The sequence below is a fragment of the Heterocephalus glaber genome, unplaced genomic scaffold (genome assembly GCF_053883595.1).
Source record: "Heterocephalus glaber isolate CG9 unplaced genomic scaffold, H.glaber_assembly_v1.0 deba00001532, whole genome shotgun sequence".
Classification (NCBI taxonomy): Eukaryota; Metazoa; Chordata; class Mammalia; order Rodentia; family Bathyergidae; genus Heterocephalus; species Heterocephalus glaber.
This window is the reverse complement of record NW_028258330.1, coordinates 32678060-32697469: the sequence shown is the minus strand read 5'-3', so window position 1 is coordinate 32697469 and position 19410 is coordinate 32678060. Positions and strand designations below refer to the sequence as shown.

Genomic DNA, 19410 nt, shown 5'->3' with positions numbered 1-19410 from the left:
CCCCCATAGGTAAAGTTTTGCACGTAGGTATTCTCCCATTTGGCTACCCAAAACTTAATTGTTGTCCTGACAATGGACACTAAATGTACCTGATAGTCCTTCCTTCCTCCTTCATGCCTTTCACCATTTAGTGCCTTGTACTAGTTTTCTGAGGGGTCATAAAAGGACAGAAAATTCAATATCCCTTCTCTACCTATTTCCTAATGAGAACCCATGCCCTGTCCTCAGAATATACTTGCATCCAGTCTTATACAGGAACTTTCAGACACAGACAACCATAGGAGGAAGAGACACAGGTATGGTGCCAGCTGGACTGGAGCCATCATATAATTTCTGGAGCACAGACTGAATATTAACTGTTATATGACCTTGGAGACTGAATGCATCAAGCTCGTAATTAAGCAAATAGATCCATCACAAACTCAAAGGGCTTTCTAATACTAATGTGAAAAGAAGGGAAAATAAACCTCCACTAAATTTAGGGGTTCTTCCTATAATCACTAGGAAACATAGTTATATATTCATTTCTCTCGTTTCTTTTCAAGATTTGTCTGGGTTTTCTGGTTTTTTGTTTCCATTTATATTATGGTAAAATTTTTAAATAAATAATTGATTATATTCATCATTTTTAAATGAAGATCTCAGTAGCATTAATTATACTCATACTATAGTACATCCACATCCAAAATCCACTTACAGAAATTGTTCATCTTCACTGACTAAAACTTTTTACTCATTAAAACTCCCATTACTTCCTATGCTCAAACACTGACTACCACTATTTTACTCTGATAAATACATAATGAGAATGTAAAATCATCTAATAAAAAACAATATGATTGTTGAAGCAGAATGTGCAGATATAAATGTTTAATTTTACTTTCCTCTTCACTCTATATTTATACCAGATACCTCTGGTCCTAAGATAAGAATTTTCTACTGAGGATCCTGCTTAAGCTACTTTTAATATCCCTCTTCCTCGGGCTATAGATGAAGGGATTTACCATAGGTGTGACCAAGGTATAAATGACTGAGGCCCAAAAATAATTTGTGGGACACTGTTGTACAGCTGAACTGAAGTACAGACCACTGCTTGTTCCATAAAATAAGCAAACAACTGATAGGTGAGACCCAAAGGTGGAGAGGGCTTTAAACTCCCCTCCTGGTGATGAGATTCTCAGTATAGAATAAATAATTTTATAGTAAGATAAAAATATGACTAAGATGGAAAAAAATCCAAATAATCCACTGGCAATATACTTTAAAATGTTACTGGAGAAATCAGAAGAGTCAAGTTTAAGGAGTTGAGCAGAATAACAAAAGAAACTGGAAATGAGCACGTCCTTGAAATAGGTAAATTGTAAGACAATTAAATTGTGGAGCTGAGAGTCCAAGAGATTAAATGAAAAAGACAGCACAACTAAGAAGCCACAATGGTGAGGATTCATAGTGATCAGATACTGCAAGGGATGACAAATGGCCATAAACTGATCATAGGCCATCACAGTCAGAAGCATGTCATCCATACATACAAATATCATAAAAAGAGACAACGGTGTTAGGCAGCCAACATAGGAGATGACTCTGCTGTCACTTTGGATGTCCAGAATCATCTTTGGGACTGTGGTGCAGGCTAAACACATGTCAGCTAAGGATGGGTTGGACAGAAAGAAGTACGTGGGGATGTGGAGGTGGGAGTCAGAGATTATAGCCATGATATTGAACAGGTTCCCGATCACTGTGACCAAATAGATGGACAGGGATAGTCCAAAGAGGATGGGATGCAGGTCTGGATCACTTGAGAAGCCCAAGAGATGGAATTTGGAGACCTCTGTTAGATTTTCTGGTTTGGTACTCCTTGAACAACTTTGGAAGATAAAAAAGTTGGAAGAAAAATGCACATAAACAAATACACTGTTCTTTATGTATTTTGAGTTCATGTACTCAAACATAAATTATTTCCACTTGGAGTCCATACACCTTCAGGTGATAAAAACAATTCCCTTGGAAAGGTTTTCACTTGGTCTTAGCCAAAAGGCTGAGAAGCGATGGGAATTGTTTTTCATTAATGGTCTTTGTGTTATTCCCATCCTTCCATACCCACCTACCATAGAAACACTCAACAATGTTATAGCCCAAAATATTAGCAACTGAGAAGTCCATGAGCACAACAAAATATAGTCTCCTCTTTTAAATAACAATAAAGACTAAATAATAACCTGTCTCCTTTCAGAAAAATATTTAGTGCAATTAAGAAGCATTCAAACTTATGTTTATCTAAAAGTACCATATTCCTATACTTACAATATCTATTACAAGTCTACAGAAATTAGGACTGCATCATGTGAACACTCAACTAATGTGATGGTTTATTCGTAAATATAGGTATGTGTCTGTTATCACCCAGACATTTTTCATCATTCTCGGATTTCTGTTATATTTCTTTCAAGCAAGTCACTGTTCTCTCAAATTAAGCCTGTCTTTTAAGAAATATTTAATCTATATTGTACCCTGTTCATCTGTATCCTTTAACTTTGTGAAAATTTTATAAATTTTGTTTCCTTTAATGCACATAATCATATCACTAACCACAAATATGGCATTAGTGCACACTGCACAAGTCAATGATTGAAAAGTGGTGGAACATAGCTAGCCATGGGGGCACATGCCTGTAATCCCAGCAGTCTGGGAGGCTGACGCAGGAGAATTGAAAATTTGAACCCAATCTGGGAAACAGTAATTTAACAAAACCTTGTCTCAAAATTAAAAAAAATAAATAAAACACAGCTGGGTGTGTAATCTTGGAGTCAATCCTAAGCACTTTCCCTCAAAAGTAATGAAATGTTAAGAAACACTTTTTAAATTGTATTTTTCCTCCACAGGTTTATTTTTGTCAATACCATATATTTGTAAGATTTGCACTTACAAAACAGATATGTAGTTATTTTCCCTTGAAATTACATTCTTAAACAACCTGGAAATGCTCTTTCATTGTTTTTCTGATCACAAATAATTTCCAGAATCTGAAGGGCTTTAGCACCATGGTCAGCTCCAACGCCCAGGTTTGAGTCCTGAGCTTCCTCCTACCCCTGATGAATACACTTTTAAGTAAATATTTCCTGAAACATGGATTATAAGGCTCTTAATTGAGCTACTCGATGGAAACTCGAGTTCGTTATTATGTCATCTTGCACTGTGATATAATTTGGAAGTGATGCAAAACAAGAAAGTGGAGGAAATGACAAACACGTTTGGCACTTTCATCTATCGTAATAAATAACAATAACTGTTACTTATGCAGCTGTTTTAAAGACACTTTGGAAAATTCCCAGTGCTGGGAGTATAGCAGGATGGTAGAGCATTGTCTACCATGTACAAGACCACAGGATTGATCTACATCACCACAAAGGAAAAAGTGAAACAAGAAGAAAAATAGTTATATGCATAAACTAGTGCTTCTCAGTTTTATATATCAATATATCAAACTGGAGACTTTATAAATATTCAGATACTCTGATTAAATTAAACCAGTCTAATCAACATATCTGTCAAGATTGATGTATCACTTCTGATATTTCCTAACACTTAGAAAAAGTTCATTTATATGATCTATTATTACTATTTTGTTACTCAATAAAACTGTTTACTGTTAGAAATATCATCTAATATCATTTGCATCATAACTCTTACTTTAATCAGATAGAAACTACTACCTACATAATTCAAGTAGTTGGCATTTCTACACTATTCTGTTGTCCTGCACACTTATTCTCCAAAGACAACTGCTGTCAGGAATCTCATTTTCTTCTCAAGTTTTTCCATGCCAGTTTAATTTCATGTATCCATAAAGATTTTTCTTAAGTGTTTACCTAAAGAATATATAAAACCTTCTAAATAGAATACAATACATCACCTATCACCCATGAAATATACTAGCTACATCAGCATGGTAATTGTAATTATCTCTGTGAAGTACATACTTCTCCCTTCAAAAATTTAGATGATTTACAGAATTACCAGAGAGAGGGACATCAGTTCCTTATTGCAACAAACCTTTAAAATTCTTGTGCCTTCTCCATACCACACAAGTGAATTTTCAGATGACATTTCCAACAATTTATAGACATCCAATTTACTACTTATCACATATTTGTTATCACAATAAAAATTCAGTCATTAAATACATCCTCTTATTCTTAGGATGTACCATCAAAAATATATATGAAGTCTCTCTGGTAATAACCTTTCAATATAACTCATCAAGAAATTTCATCTTAGCCATGCATAGTCATGTACATCTATAATCTCAGCACTTAAGATTCAGAGGTAGGAGGATCTCAAATGCAATGATATCCTCTACCATACAATGAGACCATGTTTCAAACCTCCAAAAAAGTAAGGAAAAGAAAAGAAATTTCAAATTGTAGAGGGGGTAGTTTTTCCACTTGTCTCCAGTGCAAGAGAAAATGTCCCAATATGGAGGCAAAAAAATGAATGCTTTTGTACCATATGCTTGAATTCCTACAATATGGTGAAGGTGCATAAATAACTCTACTTTTCTGAGCTCTGTGCTTAATGTATATAGTTAAAACAAAAGCCATCCTCACCATGTGTTTGGCAAGAAATCTTTGTTTAGGAACTACTAAATATTTAGTCACTGTGAGATTTTTTTTAAGAACTCAATAATCAAAGAAATGGTGCATACAATTATTGGTGCATACAATTGTCAATAACTCTATGAAGTCTTGGAATGATGATAAAGACTAAAATGTGTATAATATGTCACTGCTTCAGCAGTAATGCTTGCCTGCCTTCTCCTCTTTTTGCTTCTTTTGCTCCCTCTATACTCATAAGCATCTTTTCTGTGGTCATTAAATAATTGAATATTATCAATTCAAATAAATGGAATTATGGGTCTCATATGTCCACGATATACACATAAAAAACTTCTATTTTATCTTGCATTTAATGCTAGGAGATATCCATGAAAAGGATAAAAAGGCAAAGAGAAAACCACCAAGTGTGTTGAATCCACATTGCTTATGTCCAGTATTTATGAATAAAGGAAGGGTATATTCATGGTTTAATATGCATTATTTTTTAATTTCTTTTCTCTGCTGAACATGGTCTCTCAGAATTAGATATAGAAGATGCTCATTTCTTTCAAAATATACAGCATATACTAAATATAAGGAATAAAGTAGTAAATATAAGGAAAAATTTAATTGCTATGCTCCAGAAATAGGAAAACGATCATTTCAAGTCACAAGATCCTTTAGTTGAATGGTATGAATATTATTCTTATAATTGTTAATACCTAACTTCAGTCTCTTCTGATTTTATACTCATAACATATTAACCTCATAGAGAAGATTGATTATCTGTTTCATTCATACTCAATGCAGTTTTACGATTGAATTCCACTCAGATGCAACAATGAGCTTAGAAATCCTAACAAACTTTCCTGTGCTCAAGACATAAAATTGGACCCAAAAGAAATCAATTAAATTTTCAGACTGTGGTTAAAGTACCCCCAAACAAGCACAAGGAGAGTGGTCTTCATTGTGGATACACTTTTACACTCATTTAAATTTCCAGAGTATGAAGGAAAGTAAGATCTGAGTTCAACTCTCCTTTTTAGATTGAGTGAGCTGATACAAAATTTCAAAAGGATATGGACAGCTGAAAGGATGTTCTGGAATAGACAAATAGTGATCTGTGGTGAATTTTCAGTCCCTGCTCTTTCTGTGAAGATTGGCTATGAATGTAACCATTCTCCTTGTAGCTGATACAGCAGCTGTCACACATTGAGATCTGCAAGGACCTCTCCATGGCTTCACAGTGAGAAAAACATTTCTGGGAATGACAGTCCTTATTGATAAATTTTTGTACAACTCTATGCTCCCATCCAGCTGCCCAAATTGCATGATGGCCCTGATGATGGGAAACCAATGATCCTGATAGAAACTCCCTCCTCCATCCATCATTTCTCTCAGCACTTACTAGTTTCCACTGCTAGTCTGCTGAGGGATAGCAGAAGTCTTCAGATCCAATGTCTTGGTGCCCAATGAAGACACAGGCTCTGTCCTCATAGTAGGCATGAATGCAGGCTCAGATAAGCATCTCCTGATCCAGGATATTATGGAGTAAGACACAAAGATGTGGATCCCACTGGACTGCAGTTCTGGAGGCACAGAACATTGACTGTTCTATGTCCTTAAGGGTTCAAAGCACAGAGATCATTGCTGCTGCAAAATTTGCAACCCCCAAAGATAAAGTGATGAATGCTCACAGTTTGTAGAATTTTTAGTGCACAATTGGCTTGCTCCAAGGCAGGGTTGAATTGCAGAGCAGAAACAGCTCATGGTAAAGCAACAAGGAACAACCACAGATCCTTTAATCCCTTGCACCTTATCCCCAAAACTAAGGGTGGGTAGCACCTTCAATCCTAGTGTTTACAATCCTAGTATTGCACCATATCAATACCAGCATCACATACTATAGATCCAGCCACCTCTGAAAAAACCCACCTATGACTGCATGAGGCTTTGTGGGTAAATCTAAACACAAGGCATAACAATACACAACTTATAGTTTTGGCTTTGGTGGACTTCAATTTCTAATGAATACCCTCATAAACATGAAGCATCAATGATCACACATACAGTGTTAGTGTGCAATGAATCTATCAATAATTAAACAATAATATTTTAGGAAAAAAATTGAATCATTTGATTTTATATTGTTATTGTAATGACCTCATAAAATCATAGGAAAATGTCTACAGAATATTAGCCACTATGGTGGTCCAGTGTGCTTTTATTGCAGAGATTTCCTTCACTTTTCCTGTGTGCTTCAATTTTCATCAAAGACCCTGAGAGAGTCCCTCTTTCTGTTGTCCACTTTTGCTGTATCTTCTGGAGATCAGGGCAATGGCCTTTATGATCTCCTTGTCTCTTCAGTGTGGATCCGGGTACAGGCATAGCCAGGAAGCCAGAAGGGAAGGTTCTGGGGTGGTGCTGCACATGGCTCCTCTGGTCATTCATAGGCCTAGAGTGGGGTTGGGGCTGCAGCTCAGCTCCACGTGGCTGAGCTCCTCACTGGTCAGCTTCTCACTCCAAAGGACTCTAAATTTTACCTTAAGAGTAAAAACAAATTTAATATTAAAGACTTCTGTGTAGCTGTGATGCTAATTATTACTGACTTCTTTGTACATTAAATGAATTTGCATTCCATAATTCTACATGGTTTCTTAAGTGCAAAACATAGGTGAACACTTATCATATTGGTATCCTGGAGTAAAATTGTTTACAATGATAGACTTTTCCTGACTTAGGTTTATGTGGTCTTTATTGTATTATGATAGTGTACCTAAACATTATCCAGTTTGTGCAGGGTCATTCTAATGAAGAAAGACTCAAAAACAGTCATTTATAACACACATCTTTGAACAAGTGCATTCTACATACACTTCATTTAAAAAAAATTACAAATTAATTGATGATTCATTTATGCCATTTAATATTTTATAATTTGATAAAATAAAATTAATCATGTTACACTACCATAAAAATTAAAATATATTTCAGAGGTAATAAAGAGAATCTAATGGCCCTGGTATAATAATATCAGCATGATGTTATCCTAAAATATTTTGTTTCTTCTTGTAAGTTTCATTTTTTTGTTTTCCTGGCAAAATTTTGTAAATGTTATCTGTTAACTTTCTACAAGAATGTGACTTATAAAAGACAACTTAAATAGTAGATTCAGCTGATATACCATCAAGTACAGGTCAGATAGAATATGACATTGACTCCTTACATGAATACTCCTAATCCTGACGATGATTAATGGAAAAGGTAGCTATTCTCTTGTTGTACTACATATTTCAAAGATTTCAATATCCTGAAACTATTATAACAGGAATACTGCATACTTCTCCCATTCACAACTGATGTAATTGAAATTCTGGGTGTCAAAAAAGGCAGGCTTAGAAATCAATGTAACAAAGAGCCTACAAGTTGAGCCAACATTTTGGCCTTTGCCCTAGATGGTCAGTCAAATCCCAAGACATGACAATATCCTTCAAAATAGAATCTGCAACTCTGGTGAGTCACTGAAAGTCCAACAAAAAAGAGTGTTGGACCACAGTGAAAATGAGTAATGTGTGTATTTTTGCCAAAAAGAGTCATTAAAAAGGGAATTGTTACCATGCTTTCTAGGAAATACATATGGACAAGCAAGACTATGACCCATCCTGGCAGATGACACAACTGGTAGAGCAAAAAACTAGAGGATCTAAGAAACTGTATATGGCCCCAAATGTAAATCCTCAAGACCCTTAACTGACCTTGTTCACAGATATGTCTAAATACATTAATTTTGTTTGACAGTGTCTTAATTTGACTTTGTTTAAACACCCAACAGCAAAGTATAACTGAAAATGTGGAATGGTGGCATTATAAAATGAGATAAATCTAGGCTATAGTTAAAAAGGAGCTCCAAACACTGCACCAGCCACTACTGGAAGTTTCCAGCTGAAGTTATTACATCTTAAGCTACAACTACAAGAAGTTAATATTCCCAGACCCACTATTTCTCCCCTAAAACATCTCCTTCTAGCTGTCTTGGTGAGCTGTTATTATGTTATTTTTTATGTAGCTATAAATTAACTCTCAGGTGAAGATTTGGCTTCTTGAATAGGTGTGCCTAGATGTTGAAAATAACAATATAAATATTCAACCTCCTAAACTTTATTAATTTTGTGATATAAACTTTCTGACATCTATTCCAGACTATGTTTATATTATCAGAAGCCAATCATTATAAAATGTCCTCAGGGATACAAAATGGACAACAGATCACATGTTCTCAGTCTGGCACTAAAATTTTGATAGTCCAATGCTCAGATAGAAATATACATATATTTACTTGCTGTATTTTTGCCATTAAGGTAAGGGGAAATTGGGTCTCTTATTAAACAAACAGAGAAAACTATATATATATATATATATATATATATATATATATATATTATGACTCCATCTGTTGTACTTGGATAAACACCTTAAATAATGTAGAAATAAAATGCTGCCTGATTTTTGTCTGAATTCAACAGAGATTTTGAAGCACTGTTCACCAATATTGTGCTTTTAGTTTTTGATACTTGCTTATTTAACTTGGTTAAAAAATGAGATTGAAAATTCATTGACTCACTAATTTGATTTTTTTCTAGGGTAACAAAGGATGATGATTGATCAAACAAGAAAACCCATCATTCTTTGTCTCCTTTAGATAAGCAGGAGTCAGGCTTTTGTTTCCTAACTTGTCAAGGGCAGTGCCCCCCTACCATCCTACTCAGCCTGAAGCAATTATAAGAAGATGCAACTTCAGCCCAATCACATCCCTTAGGAAGGAGAGCTCAAAGACTGGGGAGGGTGATATAAGATAGGATAGAAATATAGATAGGTTGAAGGAAGACAAGGAAACTCATAATTTAAAAATTGTAATTTTAAGAATATTCTAACTACAGGATACAAAGTTGCCAAAAGTTGCACATATCAGAATTCTCTAGCTTTATTGATGCTTATTGCATTAAGATGTATGTCACCAAATGTACCATTTTAACCAATTTTAGGTGCACAGCTTGGTAACATTAACTACAATTTTGTTTTTGCATATTCATCATTCTTATTAATCTCCAAAACTTTCACCATCTCAGATCAATTTTGCACATATGAAGAACCTTAATCTCAACATTTCTCAGCCAGTCAGGATTCTGTTCTGAAACATGATAAATTCCACACACTGGACTTATGGAATACAATGAATGAGTCAGTATTTGTGGATGAAGTTTGAGTCTTCTGCTTTACCACCTTTTAAAAACCACATTCCAAATAGATGTTGTATGTCCTGGAATTAGAATCTCCAACTGTGGAGCCTCTTCAGGGCACTAAGAATGTCCCTGTATCTCAGGCTATAGATGAAGGGATTCAGCAGAGGGGTGAACACAGGGTACATCAGTGAGGCTATTTCGCTCTTGCTGGGAGAATATGACAAGGCTGAACCAAGATATGTTCCAAGACCTGTCCCATAAAATAAGCAAATAACTGACCGGTGAGAACCACAGGCAGAAAAGGCTTTGCATCCCCCACCCCCATGAGGGGATTTACAGAAGAGAGGAAATAATCTTATAGTAAGAGAAAACAGTCTGAGACATGGCAGCAAAAACAGATATGGTACCAAAATATATATGACTACTGTTATATATATTATATATGATTATAGTACAAGAATATGAAAGGTTAAGGAGTTGAGAAGGGTCATAAAAGAAACTAGCATTTTTCACATCTTTGAAACAGGTTAAGTTGTAAAGCAATTAAGTTGTGCAGCTGGGACTCCAGAAGGCCAACAAAAACAGAGAGTAAAATAACAAGACACAGAGATGAGGGTTCATAATGGTTGAATAATGCAGGGGGTGGCAGAACGTGACAAACCAGTCATAGGCTCTCATTGTCAGAAGCATGTTGTCCATACATGCAAATAGAATGAAAAAAGACATCAGTGTCAGGCAGCTCACATAGAAGATGACTCTGTTGTGAGTTAAGATGCCCACAACAAATTTTAGGACAGTAGAGGAGGTGAAATAGATGTTAGCCAAGGACAGGTAAGAGAGGAAGAAGTATATGGGGATGTGCGATGGGAGTCAGAGCTGATGGCCAGGCTGATGAGCAGGTTCCCGAGCACAATGACTAGGTACATAGACAGGAGCAGTCCAAAGAGAATGGGCTGCAGGTCTGAATCCTCTGAGAAGCCCAGGAGATGGAATTCTGAGACTCTCGTTGGATTATGTGCTGCCAAAGTGCTTGAACTCCTTTCCAAAATAATCATTTGAAAAATGAAATAAAAAATAGTACATAAAACTGAGTGTGTTTTAGTAATTCAAGTTTTCAGTAGCAAAGTAGTTCTTCTTGAGGTCCAAAACCTTCAGCAGCATTGCTATATTGTAACAAACTCCTCCATCAAAGACTCAATGTTGGGTGGTTTGTTATCCACCTCCTCTGTATACTAATACTTTACAGATACTCGGCTTCACAGTGTAAGCACACCAAGGACATAAGGTTCAGAAGTCCTTGATCCCAGTAAAAAAAACACCAACATTCTTTTTTTTAATAAAAAAGCATAAAGAATATTTACGACACACTCAGTTAAGCAAATATGATTCTATTGGAAAAATTTTAAGACTTTCAACTATTTACTTAAAGTGCCTACAAATACTATAAAATCTAGGATTGCACTATATGAAAATTTTAATTTAAGTGTTCATAATTAGAACAAATTGTGTTAAGCCATTTTGCTAAGAGAATTTTTTATCATTTTGGGTTTTCTGATTTTTCTCTTTCAAGAATGTAAGAGCTCTCTCAGCCTTTGTTTGTATATAAGCTATTTGCTGAACTTGAGTTCATCAAATTCATCTTGTGAATTTGAGTTTACCTGGGCTTTGGTGAATTTGAGTTTGTATACAGCAGGTTGAAATAAGTGCAAAAAATCTTAGGACATACTGACCACAAAGGTAGCATTAGTTTACACCACACCTGTCAATAATTAAAAATATCAAATGATAAGAAGTGTTTTGATATTTCAAATTTAATACAGATTTATTATATAATATAATATCACTAGCATATCTGCTATGTAAACATCTCTCTATTGATTCTGTATTCTGCAGCAGCTTAGAAATGTTGTTTACCTTTGTTGTTCACACCCTCCTGTATGCAGGCTAAGACACAGGAAACAAAGTCCCTTAGCCCTGCCTGTGTCTAACCTTTCTTAGTTCTAATCTACAGATTTTTCTCATTAATCTTTCTTAATATGTAAACTGTATTTCTCTTATTTCATTTATGTGAGGGAAACTGGGAGACAATTTTTGGTCAGGCCACACTGTGATTTTATTAGAAAGAACACATTAAACATATACTACATGCCAGGGATTTAGCTCAGTGGTTCCACCGCCTGTCTCACAGGCACAAGGTCCCAAGTTCGATTCCCGGTACCCAAAAAAAAAAAAATATATATATATATATTACATGAAATAATGTAAACACACCTTAAAACTCAGATGCAATAGAACAAGTTACATTAAATTACATAAACACAACTGTGAATAATGTAATCCCACCTCATCTGTAAAATGAGGAGTAGAAATACCTACCTTATATGGCTTCTATAAGAAAATCTTTTAAAAGTCATTAAATTTGCATCACTGTTGGTTCTAATTTAGTAATATATTTATCTGGGGATATTGAGAAATGTACAGAAACTATAGACTTTGTCCAGTAAATTTAATCATGTTTACATTTCAAGATTTTGTGTTACTTTCTCAAGCAAGAGTTGAAAACCAGTACCTTAGAAAACTTGCTGGCCTTTAGAAAAGGCCCAATTAATATTATCTTTATAGATATGAACATGTAAATATTTAATAATGTTTACATCAGCATTAACATATTTAGAGATCTGAACAATTACCTAAGAAAATTGAGTACTTGGTATCTCTCCATAATTTCTTAATTCTGCTTTCTTCTCTTCAAAGGGATCTATTGTCATGAATTTAATGGGTAGATTTTCCTGTCAGTATTTCCAGGTCATTGTTGATTGATGAATCCACAAGCAGTTTCCTTAAAAACTTCCTGGAAAACTAACTAAAATTAATGTAAGTAATGCATAAGAAAACACCTTTGTTCCCAAAATAGATTAGGTTAAACCCGCAAATGATTTTAACTCTCTTTTAAGAATACACAGCATTATTTGAAAGAGAGAGACCTCATTTAACCTGTAAGTTTATTATTATTACACTCATCTAAATTTTTGTACCTCTCATCCTATCACTCAAGTAAATAGTTGCATATAAGATATTGGAGGATATATTTCTGATTTCCAAAAATTAATGCTGTTAAAATTTCACAATTTTTCCAATAAAATTAGCCACTTACATCCATTTATTCTTCAGAAATATCTTCAAAATATCCATGCATTCTGTCCAGTGTCATCACTGGACAGTAAACACTGGACATCTTTTCATGCTAATACACAAAAAATTTTCACTCTTATATGGGGAATAACATTTTCATTTTCCTCCAGTGGCACAACGGTGCTTTTGCCAAGTGAAGGTGCTGAGAAAATTATTTAATCCTGTATCATTGATCTCCAATAATGGGCAGACTGTGTGTGAATCTCTCCTCTTTGTGCTCACACTGCTTAAGGAAAATAAGAGTAACATTCAACTCCACATGTGTGGCAACTCAAGGAAGTTTGGTAATTATTTACTCATTGTGAGAATTTGTTTTTAAAATAAATAACTACACCTTTAAAAAGTAGGAAGTGTACTGATAAATATTGTAATCTGAATTCAAATGGTAATGGTGCCTGGAATGATATGAAGTTCTATATCAAATCTCAGCTTGAATCATATTCACATGCTCTCTACCATTTATGCCTTTTAAAACCTATGAATATATCTTCTGTGTATTTGAATATTGATGTAAATACAATGAAATGGATTGTAAGGGTCATGTGCCCATGATATGAATACAAACCACCTATTTTGATGTATCCCTTATCTAAGGGATGTTCAAAAAGGAACAAACTTCCAGAGAAGAACACACCAAACATTTTCACTTCAGGCTGATTAGGACAGTTATTGTGACTTAGGGAAAGGTATTTTCAATGTTTAATACAGGTTTTTTATTTTTATTGCAACCTTCTGTGACAATCAGTATATAGGCTCTTGGGAATCAGATATAAATGAACGCCCATCGGGCCTGGGATTTAGCTCAGTGTTTTTGCTGCCTGTTGCACAAGCACAAGGACCTGAGTTCAATTCCCAGTACAAAAAAAAAAAAAAAAAGGAAGTACATCATTAATCCCCAAACATATGCATATATATATGTGTATATATACACAAAAATAAAATGTCTTCCAACAGAAATAAGAGTAATTTCAGGTCAAAGGACATAATTGCTATGGAGATTATTTTTATCACTAATAACAATGTTGGCTACATTTTCTTTTGCTTTAATTTTATATACATTAACCCAAATAGAGCACTCCTTATCTGTGTACTCTTCAGGGCATTTCTTCAAGTACAAATCAACACTAATGACAATGCTGTCTTGGCGATATCACAAGCCTGCCCTCTATCCCAGTAAAAATAAGTGGAACTAAAATTATTAAAAAAAAATATAAAGATCCTGTCCAATGCATTAAAAGTTTTCATTGTTTCCAAACCCATAGAAAGATATAAACAGAAAGAAATATTCATAAACTCAAGTGCAACTGAGATACATTTTGAACTGAAACCAAGACATGATAATTCCATTTTAGACTTGTGAAATGATTGCAAGCATGGGAAGCTCACCAAGTAGAGCAGTGAATGGCCCCAGCTGCATACAACATAGACAGAAACAGATGAGAGACAAAGATCTCAGAGAGATGTTTCTGAAATAATTGAAACAAATTTTATAAATACAGGGAGGTGGAGGGGTTAATGTATTATATAAGTACTTCAGTGCCCAAGATATAAGGAGCCCTCAAAACATGTTTATGATGTTATGCTTGCTATTCTCCTCTCCTACATTCTTATAATCACCTTCCTAATCATTCTGGAGTGCTGAGGAATCACTAAAAAAGACATATTTTCTCCTGTCTTGAGTGAGATATCCTTTGGAATGGGAAACAGGATGTGTAGAAAACAAAATTGAAATAATGATTCTGCTTTCCCAGAGAAAACCAAACCCACAGAATTTTCATTCCTTATAACTGATATTTTTCATATTTGTAACTTCCCACTGGCTACTCAAAGTGTCATGTTTGTCAGCATGTTGAGGAATCAATACTTTCAGGATCTTTGCATATCAGTCATGCCCATCTGCACTTACTGGATGATGCTGTTTATCTCCTTTTTCATAGCCAAGGAGAGCAGACCCAAAGATGCTCCTATGTCTGTTGCCCAATGAATCCTCAGTCTCTGTCCTCAGGACTTAAATTAATACAAAGTTAAATGGGAGCTTCCTGATGCAGACAACCATGGGGCTGGGACAGGATACGGAGTCATCAAGGTGAAGGGGTGGAGGAACAAGGTGCCATTGTATGACCTTGGAGGCTCAAGACACAGAGCTTATAATTACCCAGATTGGTCCATGCCATCTCAACCTCTATGGGGTTTCTAACATTAATCTAAGATGAAGAGAAAAAAGAAATTTATTGTCCACAAGAGATTTTGATCCCCTCTGCCATTCCTTTGTTGCCAAGAACTACTTTAGTCATTCTAGGACTCTTCTGGTTCCAAATGAATTTTGGGAATATTTTTCTAGTTCTGTGAGATATACTATGGGTATTTTGTTTGGGATGCCATTGAATTCGTATAACACTTTTGAGAGTATAGCCATTTTCACTATGTTGATTCTTCCTACCCAAGAAAAAGGGATATCTTTCCATTTTCTGATATCCTCTTCCACCTCCTTTTTAGAGTACTGTAGATCTTTAACTTCCTTTATTAGATTTATTCCTAAGTATTTCATTTTTATGTTGTTGTGAAAGGTGTGGTTTCCCAAATGTCTTTCTCAGTCCATTTGTTGTTCGTGTACAGCAAGGCTACTGGTTACTGAGTGCTGACTTTGGATCTAGTTACAGGACCAAATTTGATTATTAAATGTAGAAATTTTCTGGAGTTTCTGGGGTCTTCTATGTAGTGTATTATGTCATCTGCAATGAGTAGGAATACTGATAGTGGTCATTCTTGTCTTGTACCTGATTATAGAGTGAAAGCTTTCAGTTTTGTCCATTTCATATGATGTTGGCTGTTACAATCACTAACAGAGTGAAGAGACAAACCACAGTGTGGGGAAAAATGTTGTCAGCCATTTCTCAGTAAAAGGACTACTATCTAGAATAAAGAACTGAAAAAAATCAGACCCCCAAATTTAAAGACCCAATCCAAAAACTGACCTGTGAAATGAATACATACTTCTCAGATGAAAAAGTACAAATGGTAAATAAGTAGATGACAAAGCGCTCAACATCAATGGTCATTCAAGAGTTGGAAACTAAAACAACACTGAGAATCCACCTCACTCCAGAAAGAATGGCTATTATCAGTAAATCAATCAATAAAAAATGTTGGAGGGTCTGTGGAGAAAAAGGAATCCTTCACTGTTCATGGGAGTGTAGACTGGTCCAACCACTGAGGAAATCAGTATGGAGATTCCTCAAAAAACTAACATTAATTTCCATTTTACCAAGATATATCACTGCTTGCTATCATCCTGAAAGAATTAAAAGCATCATATCACAGGAAAATATGCACACCCAGTTCATAGCAGTTCAGTTTGTAATAGCTATATCTTGGAAACAGCCCAAATGCCAATCAACTGATGAACATATAAAGAAGATGTGTTTTTTATAAAATGGAGTACTACTCAGCAATAAATAAGAATAAATTTTAGACATTTATAGGTAAATGGATGCATCTAGAGACCATACTTTTAAGAGAATAAATCTGACACACTTTTGTAAACATCATATTGTTTCCCTAGTGTGAAAAACTGAAAGTGTAAATAAGGACTGAAATGTACAAGATATTGCAAAATAGGAAGAAAATGTTAAAATGGGAATGGGGACAAAGAAAGGGAGAGGGAAAAGAAGAAAGAGAAATGAAAAATCCAAGAAAAGAAGATAAAATGGAAACAATCTTCTGAAAATGAAAAGTGGAAGAGGAGTAGAAGTAAGAGTACAAGAATGCAAAAAAATCAAACTATATAACGTATGAATACATAAAATCAAAATATATAAGGTATGAATTCCATAAGATGTATTTGAACATTATGTATATCTAAATTGTACCACTAAACTAAACTAATGATAAAGAAATAAACAGAAGCTAAAAAACAGATAACACAATTTAAAAATTAAAAAAGTGATCAGTTAGACATTGATTATAATAACATCATTAGTAAGGAAAAATTCCCAATATTGTAATCCATCAGGAAAATGCAAATCAAAACCTATATGAAATAGCATCACACATCTGTTAGCATGGCTGTTATCAAAGATGGAAGACCGTTGTTGAGGATATGGAAAAAAAAAAATCCTTGAGTGCTTTGAGCATGAATATAAGTTAGTAAAACCACTTTAGATAAGAAAATAGAACCAGAAAATCATGTATTATTATTTAACTTGCTTTGATTAATGAATGCAAATGATAAATATCCAAGTTGGATTATGTTACCCCAATTTTCAGGACTTCTGACATGTCACGGAAGTTGATGAAAAATGAGAAAATAAATGTCCACAAAAGGAATGGGGCTCTGCCTCTATGCAGAAGGAATCTCAAGTATACTTTTCACTTTGTTAATTTCTTCCTTTTACAAAATTTTATATTTTACAAAATATCCTGAGCCTGGCATGGTGGAGAAAACCTGTAATCTTAGCATTAAGAAGTGGGCAGGGGACTCACTTTGATCTAATGGCAATCCTGGGATCCCTCGTGACTTCAAAGCCAGCCTGAAATATATAGCCAGACATTGTCTAGAAAAACCCTCAAATTTTTGTTTCCATTGTTTATTGTAGTAAGACATACATAACAAAATGTAATTTTAACCGTTTAACCACAGTAATATTAGTAATATTAATTACATTATCATTTTTGTACAACCAAAAACGTTACCCATCTTTCATCTTCACAAATGAAATTTTTCTGCAACGTGAATAGAACCTAAATTCCACCAACCGCCAATCTGCCATGATTCTCATATTAATCAGGAAATAATACTGAATACATCAGTCTTCTAAGATCATATGAGAAATAAGACAGTGTTCACAGATGAGTAAGAGATATTCAATTTCATTACATTTTCAAAAACAACTTTGCAAATGGATGCCAAACAACATGAGATTAGACTCTTCAACAATGGAGCCTCTTCAGGGTGCTAGTAATGTCCCTATTCCTCAGGCTATAGATGAAGGTATTCAGCATAGGGGTGACCACAGTGTACATCAGTGAGGCCACCATGCCTTTCCAGGGAGAATATGACACAAATGAACCAAGGTACACTCCAATACCACTTCCATAAAATAAGCAAACAACTGACAAGTGTGAACTACAGGTAGAGATGGCTTTGTACCTCCCACCTGATGATGGTATTTTTAGAATGGAGGAAACAATTTTACAGTAAGAAAAAATGATCCCTAACATTGGAAAAAGCCTAACATGGTACCAACCAAATATGTGACAAAGGTTTTTATGACGGTATCAGAACATGAAAGGTTAAAGAGTTGAGTAGGATGGCAGAAGAAATTAGCAATTTCCACATCCTTGAAGCAAGTAAATTGCAACACAGTTAGATTTTGCAGCTGGGAGTCAAAAAAGCTAATAGAGACACACACCAAAAGTAGTAAGACACAGAGGCGAGGATTCATAATGACTGCATAGTGCAGAGGGTGGCAGATGGCCAGAAACTGGTCATAGGCCATTACAGTCAGAAGCACGTCATCCATACATCCAAACATTGAAACAAAAGACATCTGTGTCAGGCAGCCCACATAGCAAATGACCCTACTGTGAGTTAGGATGTCCACAATCATCTTTGGGACCATGGTGGAGGTGAAACACATGTCAGCCAAGGACAGGTTACAGAGGAAGAAGTACATGGGTGTGTGGAGGTGAGAGTCAGAGATCACGGCTAGAATGATGATCAGGTTCCCAAGCACTGTTACCAGGTAGATGGACAGGAACAGTCCAAAGAGGATAGGCTGCATGTCTTTGTCCTCTGAGCAACCAGTGAGGTAGAATTCAAAGATGTATGTTAGATTATGTGTTTCCATGGTGTTTGAACACCATTTCAAAAAATTCACTGGAAAAACAAAATTAGTAAATAGCACACAAGCCTCTCTCTCTTTTAAATTCAAGCACTGGGAAGCAAAATATACCCACATGAGGTCTATAAATCTAAACACACAGTGATTCATTGTGATAAAACTCATTCTCAAGAACTCTGTCATTATTGGGTTGTTTGTTATGCACCTCACTTTGGGCTCTCTCACTTTATAGACACTCAAGTGGCATGGTAAGAACATTTGAGAAATCTATGATCCCAGGAAAATATACTAAACACTTTTTTAAAAAATAAGAATATATAATTCTTTTTTAAACTATTCTTTTTATGTCTATTCAAAAAAATAGAATTTCGTCCCAAAATATTTAGAGAATAACCTTGGTTAATACATCATATACCATAGTCTTAAAAGAACGCCAAGTGCAAAAATATTACTCAGAGTATAATTCATAGGCAAAAAGTACGCTCTCTGAGAAAAGAAAACATATAGATAATAGCCAAAAATTTTCTTTTCAATAAACTG

At 35.0% G+C, this 19410-nt stretch overlaps 1 pseudogene; it reads right to left on the bottom strand.

Annotated features, from left to right (window-relative positions):
• Positions 1-17956: 17956 nt before the first annotated feature.
• Positions 17957-18925, bottom strand: LOC106008247 (olfactory receptor 7E24-like; annotated as a pseudogene).
• Positions 18926-19410: the final 485 nt, after the last annotated feature.